Source organism: Eulemur rufifrons, chromosome 8 (assembly GCF_041146395.1).
Source record: "Eulemur rufifrons isolate Redbay chromosome 8, OSU_ERuf_1, whole genome shotgun sequence".
NCBI lineage: Eukaryota > Metazoa > Chordata > Mammalia > Primates > Lemuridae > Eulemur > Eulemur rufifrons.
In genome coordinates this window covers 5,540,399-5,563,383 of record NC_090990.1, presented here as the reverse complement: position 1 = coordinate 5,563,383, position 22,985 = coordinate 5,540,399, and the positions used below count along the sequence as shown (strand labels likewise).

The 22,985-nt window shown below is 49.9% G+C and overlaps 1 protein-coding gene across 1 annotated transcript in view; it reads left to right on the top strand.

Annotated features, from left to right (window-relative positions):
- The first annotated feature begins 1,225 nt into the window (after positions 1-1,225).
- CTNNBIP1 (catenin beta interacting protein 1) overlaps positions 1,226-22,985 on the top strand; it is a 48,608-nt gene continuing 26,848 nt past the window's right edge. The window contains exon 1 of the mRNA XM_069477318.1: positions 1,226-1,351. The gene's annotated coding sequence lies outside the window, so the exon portion shown is untranslated. The remainder of the gene's footprint in view (positions 1,352-22,985) is intronic.

The window sequence follows — 22,985 nt, the reverse complement described above, 5'->3', positions numbered from 1 at the left end:
GACATAAATAAGACATACTTCTGGCCTTTAAGAGCTCCTAATCTAATGACTTGATAAAATATTCCTCAAATGTAATTAACGTATTGTTCAATCAAAAGAGTAAAGAGAAATACAGACATTGCGTTATATAAACACAGTAAAAAAAAGTATCTTGAATACTTGCATAGGGGAGGGGAAGAAATGTAGAGGGGAGTGGAAGAGGATGGGACAGAACAGGGGTAAAAAGAGTGGTTGTGGGGGAAGCGAGGCAGGAGGGCTTCTGAATTGGTGTTAGAGTCACACTATGTAACTGGTAAAACAAACTGTTGAAAATGAGATCACACTTAAAGATGTGTCCCTTTAAAAGGAAGGTGGGTGTTAAATTCACATTTTGCCTAAAATGGGCTGCTCTCCCTCCAGAAAGAGCCAGACTTTCTGTGGAAGCATTTTAATCATGGACGAGGCCCCTCTCGCGAAAAATGCACTCACTACCAGTACACGCGATATTCGGAGTTCAGGGGACCCATGGAAGCCCATCTCTGGGGCTCCGCTGATCCCAGGTTAGGCCCTAAATTCAGACAGCAACGTTTCCAGCCCAACGACGCAGAAAGAGCACGCCTCCAAATGTTCTACAACCTCGTCCATTCCAGATTTTTCCGGGGTTCTAGGTAAACTCGCCTCGCCAAGGATTTCGCCCCGGCAGCTGCTCCCGTTTTTAAACCCAGACCGCTGTGCTGGAGAGGCCATTATTTTTACGGGGTCACTGTGCTCCAGGAGCAGCAGGGACAAGCAAAGCGGCTTTACTGCAGCGCCCGCTCCATCCTGACCCGACTCCTCCCTCGGCCGCCTCCTCCTCCCTGGAGCCCCCGCCCCCCTTTGCTCGCCGCGCGGACCCGGCCGCTACTCGCGACCCGGTTCCAGCCACCCGCCTCGCGGCCCCGCACCCAGGCCTATGGCCACGCCCCTCTGCCCCAAGAGCCAGTGAGCGTCCACGCGCTCCGCAAGGCCCCGCCCCACCACCTGAGCTGACCAATGCGCGGCCCCGGGCCCGCCCCGACCGCAGGCCCCGCCCAAGCGCCCGGCCCTCCGCGGCCACCTCCCTCGGGGCGTTGCCGTCGCTGCGCCTCAGCCGCCCGCGCCGAGCCAGATGCCGCCCCCTCCGCCGGGCCCTCCCCCGGCTGCCTGGCGCCTCCCTCCCGCCCCACCGCGGTGACTCACCGAGCGGGAGGCGGAGGCTGAGGCGGCCGCTCCCGCTGCTGCTGCTGCCGCCGCCGCCGCGGCTGCTCGGGCTGAGCGCGCCCCGGAACAGGCCGCCGCGCGCTGCGCTCCGGACCCGCAGCCCCCGCCGGCCCGGCCGGGTCGGGCGGCCCAGGTAAGCGCCGAGGCCGGCCTGCGCCCGCGGCGCCCGGCTAGCGCCGCGCTGGGGCTCGGGGGAGCCGCCGGCCCTTTGTCTCCCGGGGAGGGGCTGCGGAGGGCGCCCCCGACCCAGCTCGGACCCACCGGCCAGGCCCCGGCGGCTCCGCGCCCTGCTCTGGGCCTGGCCTGCTCGCCCCGCCCGGCTGCCGCCGCCTCCCGCCTCAGGCCATCCTCCTACCTTGCTCACCTTCGCCCGGGGGTCGCCTCCACAGGTGTCCAAGCCACCCACCCTGTTGCTCACCGCGTCCGGGTGGTTGTCATCGCCTGTCCGCCCTCCTGGTCCCTGTAGTCCCCTGTCTCTTTTCTCACCTGCGCCCCACTCCCAGCATTCTGACTCCCCATATTTCACCAAACTCAATTCTGCCAAGATCTGGCCACTGGGCCGCCCTTCCTTCTCTCTAGTTTGATTGAACTGCCCTCTCCCTGGTGAGTGTTCTGGAAGGTACACATTGGTGGCACATATTTCACCTGTATGGCAGGTGTGTATACATGAAACTGCAAAATTAACCACTGGGAGCCCAAAACTGCACTTCTCACCTCCTTTTCATCACCCCACCCCACCCACTTTCTTTTTTCTTGAACTTGGTAACCAAGACACTTAGGTCTAGACACCCAACCTCTGTTAGGCCTTACATCCCTCCGTCTGTCTTGTGTGCTGAACTTGTCTGTGCAATGCCTGTTGTCTGGGTAGCCCCTGGGAAGGCCGAAGGGGCAGGGTTGGCAGCAAATCAAGAGTTTTATGTATAACGAGACATGTGGCTTGCAGCACCTCCTATTTGAGGATCTAAGTATGCTATAGCCGTTAATTATTTTGTCTCCTGTCACTCACAAAACTTAGGGAAACATGCCTGGCCAGCGGCTGGGTAAATTGAGGCACGGGGTGTGTTGGTAAGTGACCTAGAGGCAAGTCAGATTTTGTCTTGAAGTTCTGTTCCCAAGTGCCTTGGCTCTTAGCTCCTGCTACAACCACTGGGCTCTAGTTCCTGGCTTTAAGCCCTAAGTGATAACTGATCTCTTGTGCCATTAAAGTGTCCAGAGATATCAACAGCCTCCTCGAATCTAAAGCAGAACTTTGAATCATAAATAAAAGTGCCAGCTGTTAAATGCCAGTGTGTCATTCATGGTTTCCTGGTAGAGTTAGTGGTCCTCCCTTGTAAATGCAAGTCACTTCTGTGGGATGGAGGTTCATTCATTCAGTAGTGAGTACTTACTATGTATGTACCAGGCACCATTCCAAGCACTGAGGCTTCAGTGGTGAAGACAAACACAGTCCCTGCTCTCCTGGAGATGACATTTTAAAGAGCAAGGAAGACATACAAGTGAGTAAACAAATAAGTGGACAAAATAATTTCAGTAGTGGTAAACACTATGAAGGTGAGTTTAGGCCAAGATATGTAAGACTCTGTAGGTCAAAAAAAAGGATTCTGGAGCGCGGTAATCCCAGCTACCCAGGAGGTTGAGATGGGAGGATCCCTTGAGCCCAGAAGTTCGAGGATACAGTGAGCTATGGTCACACCACTGCACCCCAGTCCGGGTGCTAGAGTGAGACCCCATCTGTAAAAAGACAAAAGAGTTTGTAGGTTGTAGTAAAGAGTTTGGATTTTATTCCAAGAACAGTTAGAAGCCATTGGAACATTTAGAAGTTTGTCTCCTTTTTTTTTTTTTTTTTTTTTTTTTTTTGAGACAGAGTCTCACTCTGTTGCCCGGGCTAGAGTGAGTGCCGTGGCATCAGTCTAGCTCACAGCAACCTCAAACTCCTGGGCTTAAGCGATCCTCCTGCCTCAGCCTCCCGAGTAGCTGGGACTACAGGCATGTGCCACCATGCCCGGCTCATTTTTTTGTATATATATATTTTAGTTGTCCATATAATTTCTTTCTATTTTTAGTAGAGACAGGGTCTCTCTCTTGCTCAGGCTGGTCTCGAACTCCTGACCTCGAGCAATCCACCCGCCTCGGCCTCCCAGAGTGCTAGGATTACAGGCGTGAGCCACCGCGCCCGGCCTGTCTCCTTTTTTGATGTAGGCATCTACTGCTATAAGCTTCCGTCTTAGTACTGCTTTTGCTGGATCCCATAGGTTTTGGGCCATGGGAGGGTTTTAAGCAGAGAAATGATAAGATCTGACTTGTTTTAAAAGATTGTTCTGGCTGCTGTATAGAGACAGGATCGAATAGTGCAAAGGTAGAGGAGTTAGGAGACTTGCAGCTGCCTGGCAAGAGATGATACTGGTTTGAGGGACTGAGGCAGTAGCAGTAGAAGTGAAGAGGTGGAATCAGTCTGTTCCCCTGGGAGAGGCCGAAAGCTGTAAAGCAAAACTCTGGGGCACGCTGACTGAGTGTTAGATGTCCGGTAGAGAATTTCTAAACCTGACCATGCTGAGGTTTAGTTCAGCAAACCTTATTCAGTGAGCCAGGTACTGGGTTAGCGTCTAGGAATATGACATGAATAAGGTAAGATGCTTGTCCTTGAGCTTACAGTTTAGTGGATTTTATGATTTAACTCATAGCAGTCTCTGGGTTATAACAACGTGTTCACAGAATAGGTCCCTTCCTCCTTGATTGCAAAGGCTTTGTGGGTTTAAAAACCAGTTAGAGGTAGAGGAGGGCAGAACACACTGGGCTTCTTTCCCGCATCTGGGGCATTGTTTAAATTGGAGCATTATTGTCCTGCCTCTGTTGTAAGATGTTGCACAAAGAAAGTGGGACTGTTCTCTTGGTAGGTGGGAGAACAACTCAGTGAACTTGAGTTGTTAACCAGAATAAAGCTTGGTGTCTGTGCTCCTCCAAATCTGTGCTGTCAGAACATGTCAGAATGAGAGGATCTGGGGGGTTACATAAGCCAGCCCCCTCTTTTATGGTTGGGCACCTGTGGCCCTTCAAGCTGCGTAACTCCTTTGAAGTCTCATAGCAGTTTATACATTTTCTTGTGGTGCCTGTCACTTTCTCCCTCTGTTTCAGCTGTATGAGCAGGCGTGTGACTCTAAGCTTTCTGAGGCCAGGATCTCTATTGGATTCATCTTTGCATAGTGTCTAGATCGGTGCCCTGCACAAAGAGTAAACTCATCAAATACTGATTGACTTACCTGGTATCTCATAGCACCTAAAACTAGAACCCAGGACTCGTGACCCTGTCCCTGTCTTTTCGTCAGACCATGCTTCCTTGCAGAATCCTCATCTGGGGTGCGACACAGTGGTAAGCCCAGCAGTCTCTTGTTTACTGTGCTTACAGGACAGGGCGGCCCTTACTTGATGGGTCTGCTCTCTGTCCAGCCCTGCCTGCAGGGAACAGCTGCAGAGGGTGCTGACCGAGTAGTTATTCGACACTCAGCAAATATGAAGTGTAGCTCTTAATCAGATAATGGACTTTGTACCAAGACTATCTGGGTTTGGATCTCTTGGTTCTGCCATCATGAGCTATGTGATCTTCAGCAGGTACCTTAACCTCTTCATGTCTCAGTTTCCCCATTTGTACAGTAATAATGCTTCCCTCATGGAGATGTTGGGAGGATTAAATTAATTAGTTCCTGTTAGATGCTCAGAACAGCACCTATCACTTACTATGTGCTTAGTTGAAGTATTAAGTATTAATATTATTTTACCTTTATTTATTTATCTGCTTCTTATCTCCTGCCAGAATTTAAGGTTTTTGAGGCAGATATTTTGTCTTTTTTGTCTGTTATTACAGTCTAGTGCTTAAACTCTGTAGGTACTCAGAAAATATTTGTTGAGTTGAATGACTTATTGAGCACCTACGTGCTAGGCTCTATTGTAGGTGCTAGGGATGTAGCCAAGAATAAGATCACCAAGATGCATGGTCTAATGAAGTTTATTTTCTAGTGGGAGAGACAGATAGTAAACAAACAAGTGAACAGAAGAACGTAGGATGGTGAAAAGATATGGGAGAATGAAATGGGCAATGAGATGGAGAGTGGCTGCGATGAGGGTTAGGGTCATAACTGGAGCTAGCTCTGAGGAGGTGACTTTTGAAAGGACACTTGGATAATGATCCAGAGGGACAGCTTCATGGTCAGAGAGGACAGAAAAAGCCATAAGCTCAGAGGGGCTGGTGAGCAAGTTTGCGGCATGGGTCTGGGGCCATGGTTAGGAGTGTGGATTTTACTCCTAATTTCTGAACAGTGGAAGTCACTGCATGGGAACTTTTCCTTAGGGTCTCAGGGAATATTTGAATCCATACTAGGAGAAAGAACAGGATGATAGGAAGAGCAGTTGGAATGGGCTGTCCTAGTCCTGGAAGGGTCTTGGAGGCCAGCAAGCTAGCAGTGTTAAATTTCTTGCTGTCAGGTCCCTCATTTCTCTGGTCTGGGTACCCAACAGAGATGGAAACCATCAGCTAGGGTGACGAAGGTCCTGGGGTGTGTGTCTGTGTGTCCTGCAGAGTCCACTGAGCTTTCATTTCTCCCTGAGTCCCTAAGTCATCAGCAGACATCTCCCGAGTTGAATGAAGGAGTGTTGTCAGCGCTTGGGCTCTGCAGTGGGATATCCATGCTCTGTGCTCTCTGCGTGAGTTAAAGCTTCTTATCTTGTCAGTGACTCTTAAGTAACCTTGGAGTTTTGCTGCTGTTCTTCATATGTGCATCAAGGGTGCACACACACATGCATATCAGAATCTCTTTGTTGGACGTGTACCAAGACTGATTGACAGCTTTCCCTGCTTCACCCTCACTTCTCTTCCAGTTTCCTGCCGACTGTCACCAGACCACACTGTCACCTCTGAACACCTCCTGTTTGGCCACTTAATCAGCAACATGGTGGAACCTAGAAAGCATGGCTCCCTTTGTTCTGGGCTGAGTGGAATTTGGAAGCTCAGCAGAGCACTCAGAGAAATGGCATTTCAAACCCAAGGGCTCAGCTCACCAGGAATCCAGAATTGGTCTCTTTAGACTGGGTGCATTTGGCCGGCTTTTCAGATCCTCACTCAGACATCCCATCATCAGTTTTTGTCCAAGATGCCACTTTCTCTGCTAACCTTGAAAGGCCAACGTGGGAATCAAATAGGACTTTTGTGTTGCAAGTCACTTTCAGGGTCCTGGGGCATTTCAGTGGCAGAACCTGAAATGCCTTTTAGTCATATGTCACTTCTGGCCTCATAAAAACTAAACACAGAGTGGGTGCAACCTTTTTTTCATTTAACTGGTTTTCTTATTATGGGAGTGGTATGTGCTCATTTAGAAAATGAGGAAATGAATGGTATGGCATTTTACATACACTGTCTCGTTTAATCCTCACTGTAGTTTCTGAGATGCGTACTTATCACCATTTTACATATTTGGAAGCTTAGGCCTAGAAAGGTTAAGTAATGTGTTTGAGATCCAGCTTGTCAAGGACAGAGCTGGAATTCAAACCCAGGCAGTAGGACTCAAGAGAAGCTCTGAGCACCATGTTATATATTGTTTCTCAGCTGAAACTATAGAGAAGGAAAAAAGCTACACTCGGCCCAGTGTAGGTGACATTCTTTAGGGTAGTCAGAGTTAACGCACTAGCTCCTCCAAAGAGTTTGAATCCTAGGCCCTTTCCCTGTCTTGTCTGACCTTGGGCAAGCTAATTAACCTCCCTTTGCCTTACTTTCCCTGCCTGTAAATGGGGATAATGATACTTGTGCCTTCACAGTTCCCAGGGGCATTATGATGTTTGAGCCAAAGTGCTTTTGAACTTCTCTTATGAAAGGGAACTGAGCACCCACTGCTGCTACACTCAGTTATTAGAGACCTGTTATGCCCTGGTCCTCCATGAAGACTCGTTAAAAAGGAGAAGGCAGCAGTCCCCAGAGGGAAGGGTGTCCTTCCGTGGTGGGCTTAACTGGATCAAAACATTCTTTCCCCACCACTGAAGTTTCTTAAGGATTGAAGGCCACAAATGTGTCTCCGGTGTTCATGGTTGTGCTGTACCATGTCAGCTTCTGTAAGCAGCTGTGCGTCGTCACACAATTGAGGACACCGATGGCAGGGCCAAGAGGGGGTGAAAGGGCTTGGTTTCTAGTCCTGGCTCCGATGTCCTTTATAATATAAGCCTGGAACACAGAGGTACCAAGAAGGGGGGGTGGTTATCTTCCATTCCTCCTTTCTTCCTTCCCTCCTTCTTTTGAATGATGCACTGAATGATGCGTTGATTCATTTAATAAATATTCATTGAGGCTTTACTACCGTATGGGCACGATGGCAGGTACTGGGAGTACTGTGGTTAGCAGGGTAAAAATAGTTCTTCCCCATATGAAGCTCATAGTCTAGGGCCAGGGGGCATATTATATAGCTGGGGTCATGTGGCTGAAGAAAGAATGATTTAGTGAGTGTTTTGAATGCTCAGGAGAGTCAGTGTATAATTTCCGGATGTCCACGTCAGCCCCAGTGGTTACCTGCATGAAGGAGAGGGCTGTGTTGGCTTCCCAGAAGAGCAAGGGATGAGCTGATAGATTAGAGCCCTTCTGTGTCACACATGAGGAAAGCTGCGCATGGTGTGGGCACCTTGGCAGTTGTGGTTGCAGGAACTCCGTTCCCACTCCGAGCCTTAACCCTTTGACTGTTCCTTGAGTTCAAATCAGTGAGGAATGATTACCCTGAGGGTCTCTTTTCAAAGTTTTTGCTTGGGGGACCGGATTTTGAAGTTATGTCACCAACCCAGTGCTTTACTTATGTAACAGCTGCCAGACCTTGTCTCTCCGGAATTCTCTTCCTGCCCAACACAGCTCTCCCTGCCAACTTTGGGAAGCAGGCATATGGTGGCAGGCGGGCTCTCGGTGTGCCCACAGGTTCCTGAAGAAACTCATGCGTGTGGACAGCTATGTCCTCAGGACGTCACCTTCGGGCAATGTATGCAGATCGGTGGGGGCAGGGTTTGCCTTCCCTGGTCTGCCCAGCAGCAGGCCTCCAGGTCTTTTCAAAGACCAAGGTCGGGGAGGGCCAGCAGTTCATGCGAAAGCACACAGTGTTCTTCCTCTCTCCCTCCAGCCAGGGCCGGGGTGGAGAGGGCAAAGGGCTGGCAGAGGCAGCAACCCACATTCGGAGTGAGCGGAAGGTGCGGGGACAGCATGGCATGTCCCTGGGCGATGTTATTAATATTTTCACCAGCCCCTGACATGTCACGCAGCATAGCGCTCCTGGTGCTAATCAGCTGCTCCCTCAGTCTGGGGGGTGGGGCAGCTCTGCCCAGCGTCTGATTAGGAGGGCATGGCCCGCACAACGAGACCAGGTCACTCAGTGCACCTGGACATCTTCAAGTGTGGTGGAGCCCGCAGTGAAGCCGTTTCAGCTGGGGGAATGTGACCCACTTCCATATCCCCTCCCACGAGGAGAGCTGGTAGGAGGCTTTGAGAACAGCTCCAATTAAGGTTTTTTCAGGCCTGAGTATCGCCCAAGTATCCAAACCACATGTTTCCTGCTGCTGGAATCCCATGGTCCGTGTCCCTGAACTGAATAACAACCCCAGGGAGATGAAGTTACCGCCTTGTCGTTCTAAAATCCTGGATTCTGCCAGCAGGGCTTCCTGCAGAGATCAGGGTCCCTTGTGGATCAAACACCTCTCACAATGTGGGCCCCACCCTGTTCTTCCTGCTAAACCAGCAGGCAAACCATGGACCAGAATCCAAGGAGAGGCTTTAGCCTCCACCTCCCTGCCCAGACCAAGGCCTCAGACACCCACCCTCACCCTCACCCTTGCCAAATAGTCTTCTGCTGCGGGAGCATGAAATAACACGTGTTTGGGGCCTTCTAGGTTTCTTTTGTTCTCTCCAGGTAGAGAACATTGTGATGATTTTCCATTGTAATTTTATATTTCTCTTTTGTGTGTGGGGGGGTGGGGTGGGGGCTGATTTAAATACATGAAGCTGTGAATACTGCTAGGACTTTAAGCTGGTGAAGTGGTGGTTCTGAGCCCCTGAATGTTTTATTTACGAAGGAGGGAGCAAAAGGTGGTAACTGTCAAGGTCAACTCTGGCTAGGCCGTATGGACACTGTTCCTGACCGTGTGCTCCACTGTTGGCTTCTGGACTGAGGCAGAGGGTCCCCTCCGTAACCCCCGCAGCCTTGAGGGGCTCATGGCTTCCTTCTAGCCAATCACTGGAGTTGTAGGAAGATGGGGGGGCAGTGATTTTTTTAGGAGGGCATGGTGGGGCTTACAGGAAGCATGCCGGCTATGGGGGTGTCTCTCTAGGCCTGCGGTCCCCAGCCCCCCACCCCGTCCAGGAAGTGAGCAGCAGGTGCATGAGCCAGCGAGTGAAGCTTCATCTGTATTTACAGCCACTCCCCATTTCTCCCCCTTCCCCATGGAAAAATTGTCATCCATGAAACGAGTCCCAGGTGCCAAAAAGGTTGGGGACCTCTGCTCTAGGCCACTGGTTCTGCTTTCCTGCATGGAGCAGTCTTCTGGAGCTTGTGGTAGGGCGCAGTGGAGCACACTCAGCCAAAACAGTGCAGGGTCCGGGGTCCTTCCTCCCTTCTGGGGTGGTTGCTGCCACTGCCACCAGGAGGGTCACATGTGCCCATCTGCCTTGCGTTTGCTGTAGGTGTTGCCTGCCCACTCTCCCTGGTCTCCTCTGAAGAGGAAGGTCTCTTAGGCTCATGTGTTGTGGTGGTGGAGACTGATGTCCTCAACATGGACACTGCACTGGCCTGGCAGGACCACCCAGACTAAGAGTGTTCTTTTATTCTGATCTGAACCCAGTCTACTTCCTTTCAAAAACATCATTTTTTTTTAATTCTTAGAAATGGGGGTCTCACTCTGTCAACAGGGTGGAGTGCAGTGGCACAATCATAGCTCACTGCAGCCTTGAACTCCTGGGCTCAAGAGATCCTCCCATCTCAGCCTCCTGCGTAGCTAGGACTTCAGGTACATGTTTCCATACCCGGCTAATTTTTAACATTTGTTTGTAGAGACAGAATCTTGCTATGTTGCCCAGGCTGGTCTCAAACTTCTGGTCTTAAGAGATCCTCCCACCTTGGCCTCCCAAAGTGCTGGGCTTATAGGCATGAGCTACTGCACCCGGCCATTTTTTTTTGGTAGATAATAGACATAGTATAAAATTGAAAAGGCTATATGGTGAAAACTAAGTCATCGTCCCTTCCTGGATTCACAGCCACTCTGTTCCCCTTACCCAAAGTGACTGCTTTTAACCAAGTCTTTTATGTCTTAACCAGAGACACTGTACACTTATATAAGCACAATGTACACATATCTGACTGCACACATATTAATATGATATATATATTTTTAACAATGTGTACAGTGTTCTGCATTGTACTTTTTTCACTTAACTGAGTTCACTTAACTCATTACATACCATCCATCACTGTCATCACTGTTGTCATTTGGCTAATACCTCTTTTTTGTTTTAGACAGTCTTGCTGTGTCACCCTGGGTAGAGTGCAGTGGCATCATCATAGCTCACAGCAACCTCAATCTCCTGGGCTCAGGAGATCCTCCTGCCTCAGCCTGCCCAGTAGCTGGGACTACGGGCGTGTGCCATGATGCCTGGCTAATTTTTGCTGTTTTTAGTAGAGATGAGATCTCGCTCTTGCTCAGGCTGGTCTCAAACTCCTGAGCTCAATCAATCTTCCCACCTTGGCCTTTCAGAGTGCTAGGGTTACAGGTGTGAGCCACCGCAGCTGGCCTAGCTAATACCTCTTGAACACTTACTGTGGGTTGGGTGTTGCTATAAGTGCTTTCTTACTTATGTTAATTCATTTACTCCCACAACAATCCTATGAATTAAGTAAGTACTTTTATTGTCCACAGTTTGAAGATGAGTAAATTGGGGCACAGAAGGGTTAAGTAACTTGTCTAAGGTCATTTAGAACCACCTCACTCATTTTAATGGTTCTGTGGCATTCTATTGATTGGCTATATTTTAATTTAAAAAAATTTTTTTAACCAATCCCTAAATGGCAAACATTTAAGTTTTCTGTCTCTTATTACTACTATAGGGCAAAGGGTACAAATGTTTAAAATTTTAGTATTGCCAAATTGCCCTCCATGGAGATAGTAACATTTTATATGCCCACTAACATTATATAAGAATACCTGGCTAGTCACAGTGGCTCATACCTGTAATCCTAGCACCCTGGGAGGTTGAGGCAGGAGGATCACTTGAGCTCAGGAGTTTGAGACCAGCCTGAGCAAAAGAAAGACCCTGTCTCTACTAAAAACAGAAAAAATTAGCTGGCATGGTGGCATGCACATGTAGTCCCAGCTACTCAGGAGGCTGAGGCAGGAGGATCACCTGAACCCAGGAATTTGAGGTTGCAGTGAGCTATGATGATGCCACTGTACTCTAGCCAGGGTGACAGAGCAAGACTCTGTGTTAAAAAAAAAAAAAAAAAAAGAATATCTATTTTCCCCATATTTTGGCTGTTGCCAATCTGATAGGTGAGAGGTGACATATCATTAGTTCTAATTTGCATTTTTCTTATGAAGAAGTACAACATCATTTCATATCTTTGAGAGTTATTTATTAGCCAAATACAGTGGCTCACACCTGTAGTTCCAGCTACTCAGGAGCCTGAGGTGGGAGGATTGCTTGAGGCCAGGAGTTTGAGACCAGCCTGGGTGATACAGCAAGACTCCTGTCTCAAAAAAACAAACAAAATGAGCCATTTATGAACAGTCTATTACAGTTGGCCCTCCATATCCTTGGGTCCTGCATCCTTGGGGATTCAACTGATCGTGGAAATATTTTGAAAAAACAAAAAATAACAATACAACAATAAAAAAGTAATACAAATTTAAAGAACCAATACAGCATAGCAACTGTTTACCTTGTATTAGATACTATAGATAATTTAGAGGTGATTTAAAGTATATGGGAGGATGTGCCTAGGTTATATGCAAATACTGCACCGTTTTATAGGGATTTGGGTATCCGTGGAGTTTGGTGTCTGAGGGGAGTCCTGGAATCAGTCCTCCATGGATACTGAGGGCCAACTGTGTGTCCTTTGCCCATTTCTTTCTTGGGTTGGCAGTCTTTTTCTTATTGATCTATAGATGCTCTTTATATATTAAGGAAGTTTGTCCTATGGCTGTGATATGTGCTACACATGTTTCTCCCAATTTGTTACTGTTCTTTTGATTATATTGTTTTTTCCATGCAGAGTTTTGATTTTTGTGTAATCAGATTTTTAAATCTTTTATGACTTCTAGGTTTCATTTTATGTTATTTTCTTCTCCTAGTGTTTTCTTTTCTTATGTTTTCTTGTAAGATATTAACTCTCAATTTTATACATTTAGAACTTTGATCAATAACTAAGGTAGCACTTCCAGTGGAATATTGATAACCTCAGCTATGGTAGTTTCTTGCCAAAATGCTTAACCTTGATTTAATTATAAGGAACAATTGGACAAATCCAGATTGTGGGACACCCTAAAGAGAATGGTCCTAGACTCTAAAAAATGTTAATGTCATGATAAACAAAGAAAAGCTGGTGAACCACTTTAAGGAGGTTAAAGAGCATGGGAACTAAATGAAATTGATATCCTTGATCCAATCTTGGATTAAAAACCAGTAAAGCCCAACTTGGGGGGAGGAAGGAAATTGGGGAAATTTGGAAATGGGCTGTATATCAGAGATACTAGGAGATCAATGTTAAATTCCTGGGGGCGATAATGGCATTATGGTTATATAGGAGATCTGTGATGAGTCACTTAGCAAAGTGTCATGATACCTGCAACTGACTTTCAAATGTTTCAGGAAAAGAAGTGTGCACACCCCCACATGTACCCACAACACAGAGAGGCGTAAGACATGTATAGTAAAATGTTAGCAGTGGGACTCTAGGGGCAAGGTATTTGGATGTTTATTGTATTCTTTTAGCTCTTCTATGGCTTTGGAATTTTTCTTTCTTTCTTTTCTTATTTTACTTACTGAAACCAGGTCATTTGTCCTCCAGAGTCTGGATTTTGCTGATTACATCCCCGTGGTGGTGTTTAATAAGTTCCTCTGTTCCCTGCACTCCTGTAATCTGGGTGTTAATGCTAGATATTCAGTCTGATTTGATTTAGTGTTTTGGTAAGAACACTTCGTAGGTGGCGTTGTATACTTCCATAGGAAGGCACATAAAGTTTACTTTTTGTGACGTTAGCAGCAATTATTATTGTCATCGTCTGGAGGATTTTCTTTCTTCATTTTTGACCACCCCTCGACCCGGCCATCAAGCTACATACCTCCTCAGACCCCCTGGCTTTGGAATTTTTCAAAATAAAAAGGTGAGCAGGAAAAAAACCCTTAACTTTCTTCCGTCTGGAGTTTATTTCGGTTGCAGGTCCCTTGCCTTAGCCTGGCTCGGCTGGGTTATTGTCCTGGCCTTCTGGTCTCTTCCCCCTTTTACAGGTGTATTATTAGCCGTTTCCCTTTTCTTAGGGACATCTTTTTTGGGTGAGTTATTCTTTTCTTGGACTTGGAAGTTTTTTATGATGAAATATCTTTCTGGCAGACTTAAATGACTTTCCTAGAAGCAGGTAAGAACTAGCATGCTTTCTTCTGTGTGTTGGTGCCTGTATTTTTTTTTTTTTTTTTTAACATTGCATTTTGTGTGCCAAGTGAATTTGCAAGGAAGTTTAGTTCTCTGGGATTTAAACAAAGTCTTAATCCTCAGAAATATCATCAAACTAATGCGTAATTAACCTCTCTCTCAGTGAACCTTGATACAAGGTTTTTCCTCTCAGCTGAGAGCTTTTGCAAGAGGTTGAATCTGCTTGCATTCTGTGGGTATGGGCTTTGTGAAAAGACTCCTGGGTTTTATTTTGTGAAATGTGATTGTCTTGGGTGAGTTGTTGGCCTGGAAAACCAGGAGTCTTTTGGCCAGGGGAGCTCGTGACAGGCCAATTGTGCCTGAAGCTTCTGCCCCCTTTCTGTGGTGTGGTGACTAATGGTTTTGTGGCTTTGGGAATGAGGGATGTCGTTACAAATGGGCGATGGGGTTTGGCTCTTGAACTGGAATACCAGGGTGTGCCCAGTTCTGGGCGTTTGTGCCTGCACCCGTTGGGAATGGGGACAGTTTCTTGTTGCCTTTACACCTGTTCCTATCCGCTCTCCTGAGCTTTTCCGTGATGGCCTTGGCCTTGAGCAAACCCTCCAGGGGGCCGTGGGTGGACTCCTGCTGTATCAGGTGCTGTGTTCCCCCCTCTCCTCACCTCCTTGGGCAAGTGCGTTTCTCCTGATCTTCCCTCCCTTCAGCTCCAGCGGCCACTGTCCCTGCCCCCAGACTGGAGAAGGCCTTGGGTCCCAGCAAGAGTGTTCATCCTGACACCATTTCCCCCAGCAAGTTAATGGAATAAACGCATGGGAGATCCTGAAGGGGATCTTTGTTTAAAACATTCTTGATTTCGATTCCCAGCTTGTTGAACATTTGGGGAGGAAGGAAACTGAGTCCTCAGCAGCCTCTTGGGGGAGGTTTCCTCCTTCCTTGGATTATGTTTTGTTCTAAGGAGCGAGGAGGCAGTTACCCAAACAAACAGTGTGGCTCAGGGGAGTGTGGGGTCATGAGTCCCTGCAGTCTGTAGCACAGATGGGTATGTTTTTGAGGTAGACACACCTATATTTTTATGCAAATTAGCACATACCCGCATGCAGAGAGCCTATTGGAAACAGGCAGTGGCCTTAAAACTCATTTTCTGAAGAGTTTGATTAAAAGGAGTTTCACCCAAGAGGCTGCTCCTGGGCCTGAAGGTGCTGGGTCTGGAGATGGCCGTCCCCAGAGCTGGGCAGTGACAAAGGGGCCGCCTGGAGCAGGGGCACGACTCGGGGGATGGAGCCCCTATCCTTCAGGCGACCAGATTGACTTAATGACTCAGTCCTCCCACCAGGAAGCGGGAGGCTTTCCCAGTGCTGGGGTTCTGAGGGGATGCAGTGAACTCAGTTCAGGAACCTTGTTTATTTGAACCAATTGTAGGAGACTAACGAGGGGAAGCAGTGCAGGGGTGTGGGGCAAAGGGAGAGGGGCTGGGAGTAGGGGGGGCTGTCGAGCAGGCCAGCCCCTCCTGGGTGTCTGGGGCGACCCTCAGGGCACGCCCAGGCACTGCTGAGGGTGAGGCTTGTGCCTGGGAGGTGGAGTGGCCCGAATGTGGTCAATATGGTTCTGGGCAAAGGGACCTTATACAGTTTGTATAGAAATTTGAACAACCTCCTCCTGATAAACAAATAGCACTGTGTCAGTTTTTTCACTGCTTCCTCTTTAAAATACTTTTTACATTTCGCAATTTAATTAAAATTTTAAATGTAATCCTGCAAGAGCTGACATCGCTGTCGGCAGCAGGGTTAATGGAACTTGCATGGGTTGAAATTTCCATTCTGGCCTCGCTCTCTGGAGGTGCCCCAAGCTCGGCAGAACCTCTGGGCCAGGCTCCTTCCCTGGACTACCTGGCTGGAAATGGTTCTTTCGGCCTAAAGTTGACTTCGCCTCTAGTCTGTAAGAAGACTGACCCGGAAGGCAAATTGAGGTTTCCCTTCAGGGGCTCCGTCAGCTCACTGGGGCCTGTCTGGTACCCGGGAGAGAAAAAGGGTCCTTCTGCCCCCAGCTCGCATGGGGGATCTTTTGCTGCCCTTGCTCAGGAAGCTTCCTGCCAGGTGCACAGCGCCTGGGGAAGGTCAGTCAGCCTGGGAGGCCTCACGCCCGGGGCTGAGGGGGCGCTTGCACCCACTGGAGAGCTGAGGATTCCAGCCCTTGCATCGGCTTATAAATAGACAAGGGCTCTGGATTCTGCATTACCAACCCCTCTGGAACCTGCCAGAGGCTGAAGGTCATGAGTCAGACTGAATTAGAGGAAGATCCGTAGCTGGGTTTTGTAGGCGTGCTGGTTCCTGACTTCAGGTCTCGAGCTCTGACTTGGCCAGGTTTCAGGGCTCCTGCTGTTCCCTGGGAAGAAAAAAGAATCTCCTTTTAAATTAAGCCAAACGATGCCTTTCTTTCCTTCTCTCCTTATTCCCCTACTGTGCGGAGATAAAGCCTCCACCCGCGTGTCCCCTTGGTCAGCACTGTGGGACATGGCCCAGGATCCGAGTGTTCTGCTGCAGTCAAGGAGGCTTCCTCGGGCTCCACGTCCCTTCCTGTCTGCGCCGCCCTCCGCTGAGCCACAGAGGCTGTCGGAGCAGCCTGCCAGGTGCTGTGGCCTGGCTGTGAAAGGATGGGTTTCACTCAATTCAGGGCCACAGAGACAGCGAGTTCTGGGTGACTTTTCCTACCAACTGGGCCAGAAAAACAAGGTTAAATATTTTAAACCAGGGCTCTAAACAGATGCCTTATGCCAATCCAGTTTTGTGAACGTTGTCTACACATACAGGCTCCTCCGATTCCTTGATGTCTAAGGATCATCTGAGGTGAGGACATTCAAGGGCTGAGGGGCTTCCTTTGTGGTTCCCAAGTGAAGCTAACCCCAGCTCCCCAATTCTGTTCATTCACTTAACCACTCGTGGAGCCCCAGATGTGGCTGGCACTTTATTAAAAGGATTTGTTCTGTAAAATCCGGATTCCGTCAAAAGGCTGCACTCCAGGATCCAGAAGACCACATGTGGCCCAAGACCGCAGGTTCCCCTTCCCCTACAAGCTTTTCCAAGGTCACAAAAATATTGGGGACTGGGCAAAAAAATGCATCAGCTTCCTCTATTCTTGTGAGTTATATGAGGATGACGTTTAATAAGAGATGTGGGCCCATTTTAATATGTCTCTGAGAATACGGCCTGGACCTTTAAGGGCCTCAAAGCCGCCCTCTGGTCTGCCCTGAGAGCTTCCAGTCTGGTGGTGGAAACAGGTACCCAGACATCCAGGGCAGTGATGTGAAAAGGAGGAAATACAGGGACGTGTGTAAACACAGGCCTCGGGCAGCCGGAGAAGGTGTCCACGGAGCAGAGGACAGTCAGTAGGGCTTGGTCTCATGAATCAGGGAGGCAAGGACCTGGCAGGCAGACGGAATGACAGATGCAAAGGCCCAGAGGTGTTGACAGAGGCTGGTGCGGCTGGCAACTCTGTGGTGGCCACTGAACAGGATGCAAGGGCTGGAGAGTTCTTGGTGGTGGGCGCAGATTCCTAGCCCCTCTCCCAGTAGCATCCTCCTCATGACGATCAGAAATGTCTCCAGACGTGGCCAGACATTGCCTCATGTCTGCTGGGGGGTGCAAAGTCACCCCCTTTGAGAGCCACCACTGTGGAGGGAACAAGAGGGTAAGCTCGGGTCTGACCACCTGTCTCTGCACGTGGCGGCATGGAAGGGGCCTTTCTTCTCACTTCCTGTCCAGTGCATAGGCCCTGGGGAAGCCGTCTCCAGGTAGGTTTGGGCCTGTCCACGAGCCCTTTGGTCTGTGTGACACACCCGCTGGTGGCCTGCACGGCCCCCAGGGGCTTTGGGTGCTTGCAGACGCCTCCTCCCCAGTCTGGTTCTGTGTCGGTGCCTTTCCCGCAGCAGTCAGGTCAGCCGGGCACAGCGGCCACATTCTGATCATCGTGGGGCTGTTTTGAATCAGGTCAGGTGGATTTGACTTAAATGCTTCCAGAATCTTCACCGAAGTACCTTCATCAGAGTGCTCCGCACCTGGAAAAGAGTGAGCGTCATTGCTGTGAAGGGGCAGCTCTGAGGTTGGAGTGTGAAGAGGGCAAACCGTGGAGAGTTCGGGAATCACTCCCACGCCAGCAGCCCTGTGGCCAGAAGGGCCCTCCTGCATTTGGGCTTCCCGCCGCTCCCGCTGGAGGAGCCTGGCCGCAGGAGCAGGGGGCAGGCCGGGCTCCACCCATGGAGGGGTCTTCGGAGAGCAACCACAGGCCTCTCCCTGTGGCCTTTTGTTACCGTTTCTAAGTGGCTTTTTAATGTTTTCCCAACTTTTAAATTAGATTTCAAATACACGGAAAAGTTGAAATGGTAAAGCAAATACCAATATGCCCTTTCCCTGGATTCACCAGTGTTAACACTTTGCCATATTTGCTCAAGAGCTGTCTCTACACACACACACACACACACGCACACACACACACACACACGCACACACACGCACGCTTTTATCTGGACCATTTGGGAGCACATTGCAAGCATTGAGACGTTTCATCCTTAAGTACTTCAGTCTGTATCCCTTATAAACCAGATTTTTCCAGCATAACCACATATAATCATCACACTCTACACATATTAACGTTGATGCAAAACTCTCATCTCACAAATACTCGCTATTAGATTTTCCCCAACTGCCCAGTAATGGCCTTTATGGCGTCTCCCTCGTCCAGCCTGGATCCCGCCAAGGACTGTGGCTGTGCTGCCTTACTTTCTTTTTAGCTTAATTTACTAATTAATTTTTATTGCCAGATAATAGTTGTAAGCCTCATTTTACGATTGATCTCCAGTTGGTAGCAGATTAGGCTCTGGCTTTTTTTTTTTTTTTTTTCCTGTAAGGCGGATTTTTATTTTAATTTCAGTTAAAATGGACAAGGCTTCTATCAGCTTCCGAGCCAGAAGGGGCCAGTAGGATGGAGGGAAGCATGGCTTCAGATCCAGGCTCTGCCACATATGAGCTCCGTGGCCTCGGGCAGGTTACTTACCTTCTCTGAGCCGCAGCTGTGTCATCTATAAAATGGGAATAACTCCTACCTTGCAGGCTTGTGAGGACTAAAATTAAATGAGACAATGTACCGAACGTGCCTGAATCTATGCCTGGCCCTCGGAAAAATGCCGCAGCAACAACAATTATCATTGTTGTTCTGCGATGTCGCCTGGCTTCATGGAGCAGGAAGGAGCTTCGGATCAGGCTTGAATTTGCGTTGGTGACCTCAGGACAAATTCCTTATCCCAAGGTCATCCCCTAAAAATGGTGCTGCGTCCTGCAAACTCCCTGACTCACCAGAGCCGTCATTAGGAGACCTGTTTTGCTCAAGCCCCGCTGGTGGAGCGCCATTCAAGAATGCGGAGCTTGGCTCTGGATGGAGGAGGCTGCAGTGTGGAATCTGTTAATTAAGGTGGTTGCTCCTGAGGCCCGAGAGCCTGGGAGGTTGTTGCGGTTTAATTACCGAGAGTGGAGCATGTGGAAATTCTCTCTGGCACTCCCATTGTTGATGTCGCTGGAGGACTGGAGATGCTGCCCGGCTCTGGACGCTAGCGGGAGCTGCATGTCAGGCCTCCACGGGCTCGGAGTGACTTTTTATCCATCTGGTTGTATACTGGAGAGCAATAGGGCGGAGTGGTTAAGAGCCCGGGCAACCTGGGTTCGAATCCTGCTCCGGTATGGACTAGCTGGGTGACCGCAGGTGAGTTACGTCACCTCTCGGCGCCACGGTGTGCTCATTTGTAAAGCCTTGGGGATGTTTGCGGAAAGACTGACTGATCCACTTACCTGAGAGCCGGGAACAGTGCATGGCAAATTACAGATCTTTCTTTAAAGCAGTGTTCTCAGCCGGGGCTATTTTGTCCCCCAGGGACATGTGGCAATGTCAGAAGACATTTTTTTTTTTTTTTTTGTTGAGACAGAGTCTCACTTTGTTGCCCAGGCTAGAGTGAGTGCCGTGGCGTCAGCTTAGCTCACAGCAACCTCGGACTCCTCGGCTTAAGCGATCCTACTGCCTCAGCCTCCCGAGTAGCTGGGACTACAGGCATGCGCCACCAGGCCCGGCTAATTTTTTCGATATAGATTTTTAGTTGTCCATATAATGTCTTTCTATTTTTAGTAGAGACGGGGTCTCGCTCAGGCTGGTCTCGAACTCCTGACCTTGAGCGATCCACCCGCCTCGGCCTCCCAGAGTGCTAGGATTACAGGCGTGAGCCACCGCTCCCGGCCAGAAGACATTTTTGATTGTCACAACTGGAGGGGAGGTGCCGCTGGTACCCCGTGGGCAGAGGCCGGGGTGCTGCTAAACATCCACAATGTGCAGGGTGGCCCTCCACTGAGGATTATATTGGGGCAGCACGTGGACGGGGAAGTGAAGTCCCCCCACGGCTCCTCCCTGTGCTCCTCTGAGCCGCGTGGGGCTGAAGGGAGCAGAAGGGCGGGGTGCTGCCAGCCTCTGAATTTTTCCGTTTATTTTTACTCCTCTCCCCACTCCTGTAACAAAAATTATTTACTTACATCTCATTCTGTTATTCGGAACAGTAGCTAGCATTTACTGAGTGCTTGTTGTATACCAGGGCACTGTGCCAAGTGCTTTCTTTATATGTTACCCAATTTTCACAGCCCGCCCTTGAGGTGAGTACCAATATCACCCCCATCCTACAGCTGAGGAAACCAAGGCTTAGAGACGGGAAGGGCTCTAAACTGCCTAAAATCCGACTCCTGATTGTCCCCCAAACTGCTCCACTTGTGTCTCCCCCATCTCAGTTGATAGGAACACCGACCTTTAGCCCTAAAACCTGGGAGCCACCATTGCCCCCTCTGACACTCACAGCGTGCTCCCTGGCATTCCACTGTTGCCTGCACCTCGTGTCCCCTGGCCACCTCGCACCCCTCACACCTCTGCCACTGCTGCCTTCCCAGGACACCGGCAGATTTGCCTCGATTGCTGCCGCAGCCTCTGCTCTTAACCCTGCGGCCCCTCCCTCTCCACTCGGCAGTCAGGTGGCCCTGCCAGACCCCAGGTCTGACCGGCCTCTGCTCCCAGCCTCGCAGTGGCTGCCCTTTTGACACAGGCCACCGCGGGCTCCCACAGTGGCCTGGCCGGCCCTGAGGATCAGCTTCCTGCTCCCTCTCCCGCTGTGGTCCACCCCTGGGGTGCTGTCCGCAGCCACCCTTGCGGCCTCTACAGGGCCTCGGTCCAGCTCTGCTCCCAAGCCCACTCTCCCACCGCCCCCAGTCTTTGCACAGGAAGGCCCACCCTGGCCATCCCACACTCCTTGTTCCTCTCAGCACGGTTTTACCACAGCGCCATCTCCTTTCTCCATGGGACATTATTTACCCACCGTTTGTGTACCCGTAGCTTATTTCCAGTGTGTTGTGTGCTTGTCCCCTCCCTGGGTGTACGTGTGATGCACGTGGGGATTTTGGCTGCTTTCAAGGATGTACGCCAGTACAGGTAGGTTCTCAATAAACTTGTTGATGGAGTGAATGAACAATGTCCCCACGGCCCCACGGCTGGCAGGCAGCAGGGCCAGGAATGCATAGGAAACCCCAGGCTCCGGGTCCCCTCCCCTTGTGCTGGCTGCATGGGACACTCTCAGTCCTCATTTCACAGAATTCCTCCCTGTGTTTATTTGGCCGTGTGCATGTTGGTTTACATACCACTTTGTGTTTTCCTTTTTGAGTTGGTGCTGCTCCGTGCCACGTCTCCATGGCATGGTTTGAGTGTGGAGGACGGAAGAGAGGCCGTTCCCGGCTCACTTTCCTGAGGCCTTCGGCGCAGGAGCTCTGTGTTCCCTCCCCATCCTCCACACTGCGGTGCCTTCCTTTTCCTCAGGGTTTCTCAGGCAGCTGACTCTGAACCAGTGACCAGAGACTCTTGGCTCGAACACCTTGTTCTGGATGTTATGGGCTGGAGAGAAGCTTTGGGTGTGTGGGTCCAGGGACTCTGGGCAGACTGTCTTCCTGTTGGTTCCTGACTTCTGGTTGCAGATGAGGGCTGTCCTCACTCCCTCGAGGGCATTAAGGGAGATTAGGGCCTGCGCCTCCTTTTTCCTCCTTGGAGCCCACTGGGTACCTGTAGTTGTGCTCCAAGGGCTGCCCTGTAACCTCAAACTCCTGGTCTCAAGTGATCCTCCTGCCTCAGCCTCCCTTGTAGCTGGGACTACAGGCATGCACCACCACGCCCTGCTCAGTAAATCCTTCTTGAGTCCATGTAGCTTCTGCTTAAGGTTTGGGAGCCTTGGCAGTTTGAGAGGCACCTTGATCTCCTTTTTCTCATTCTGGACCCACTTGTACAATTTGCAGGACCCAATGCAGAGCCTCTTGTCAAAAACTTATTAGGAATTTCAAGACAGTGACAGCACAGCAGTAAACCAAGCGTGGGGTCCTGTGCGGCTGCCCAGGCCTCATTCCCTAGAAGCCCTAATCTCGTCTCCACTGTGGGCAGACGTGGCGGGGTCATGACCGCCTGTTCACAGGTGGTGAGATGATGTGCACAGCGGGGCAGCGACCGGCCTCTGGTTGCACAGCGGATCAGCTGCAGAGCAGAACCAAAAATAGAATTTAGCTCCTGGAGGGCGCTGTCCCGTCTTACGCTGGTTCTGGGGCCCTAGGCGCTTTGAGCCTCAGTTTCCTTTTCTGTAAACTGGGAACATTGACCTGAGTATAAGATGACAAATAGAACAGGTGGCCGTACCTCCCTGGGCGGGCCCTGTTCCTCTTGACTCCTTTCCTTAAAGCTGTGATACAAAGATCCGTCCACTCCTGAAAGGTCTGAGCCCTGTAGACAAGAGTGATAATTGGCTGTGGTAGTTGAAGAAATTAAAGCCCTTCAGAAGTGGGAGAAGGCTCTTTTCATCTCTTTTTGAAGGAATGTGGGGACTTGGGTGGGAAGTTCCCCAGGGTTCCTTGGTATTTCAGTGCTTTGATATCTAGCAGAATAAAAAGCAATTAATTGCTATAAATGGCCTTTTCCTGTAGGGTTAGTCTGCTGGTGGAGGGGGTGGCAGTCGGGGGTGACGGCTCCTCCATCCCAGGGCCATCCACTGGTTGAAGGGACACGTACGAAACT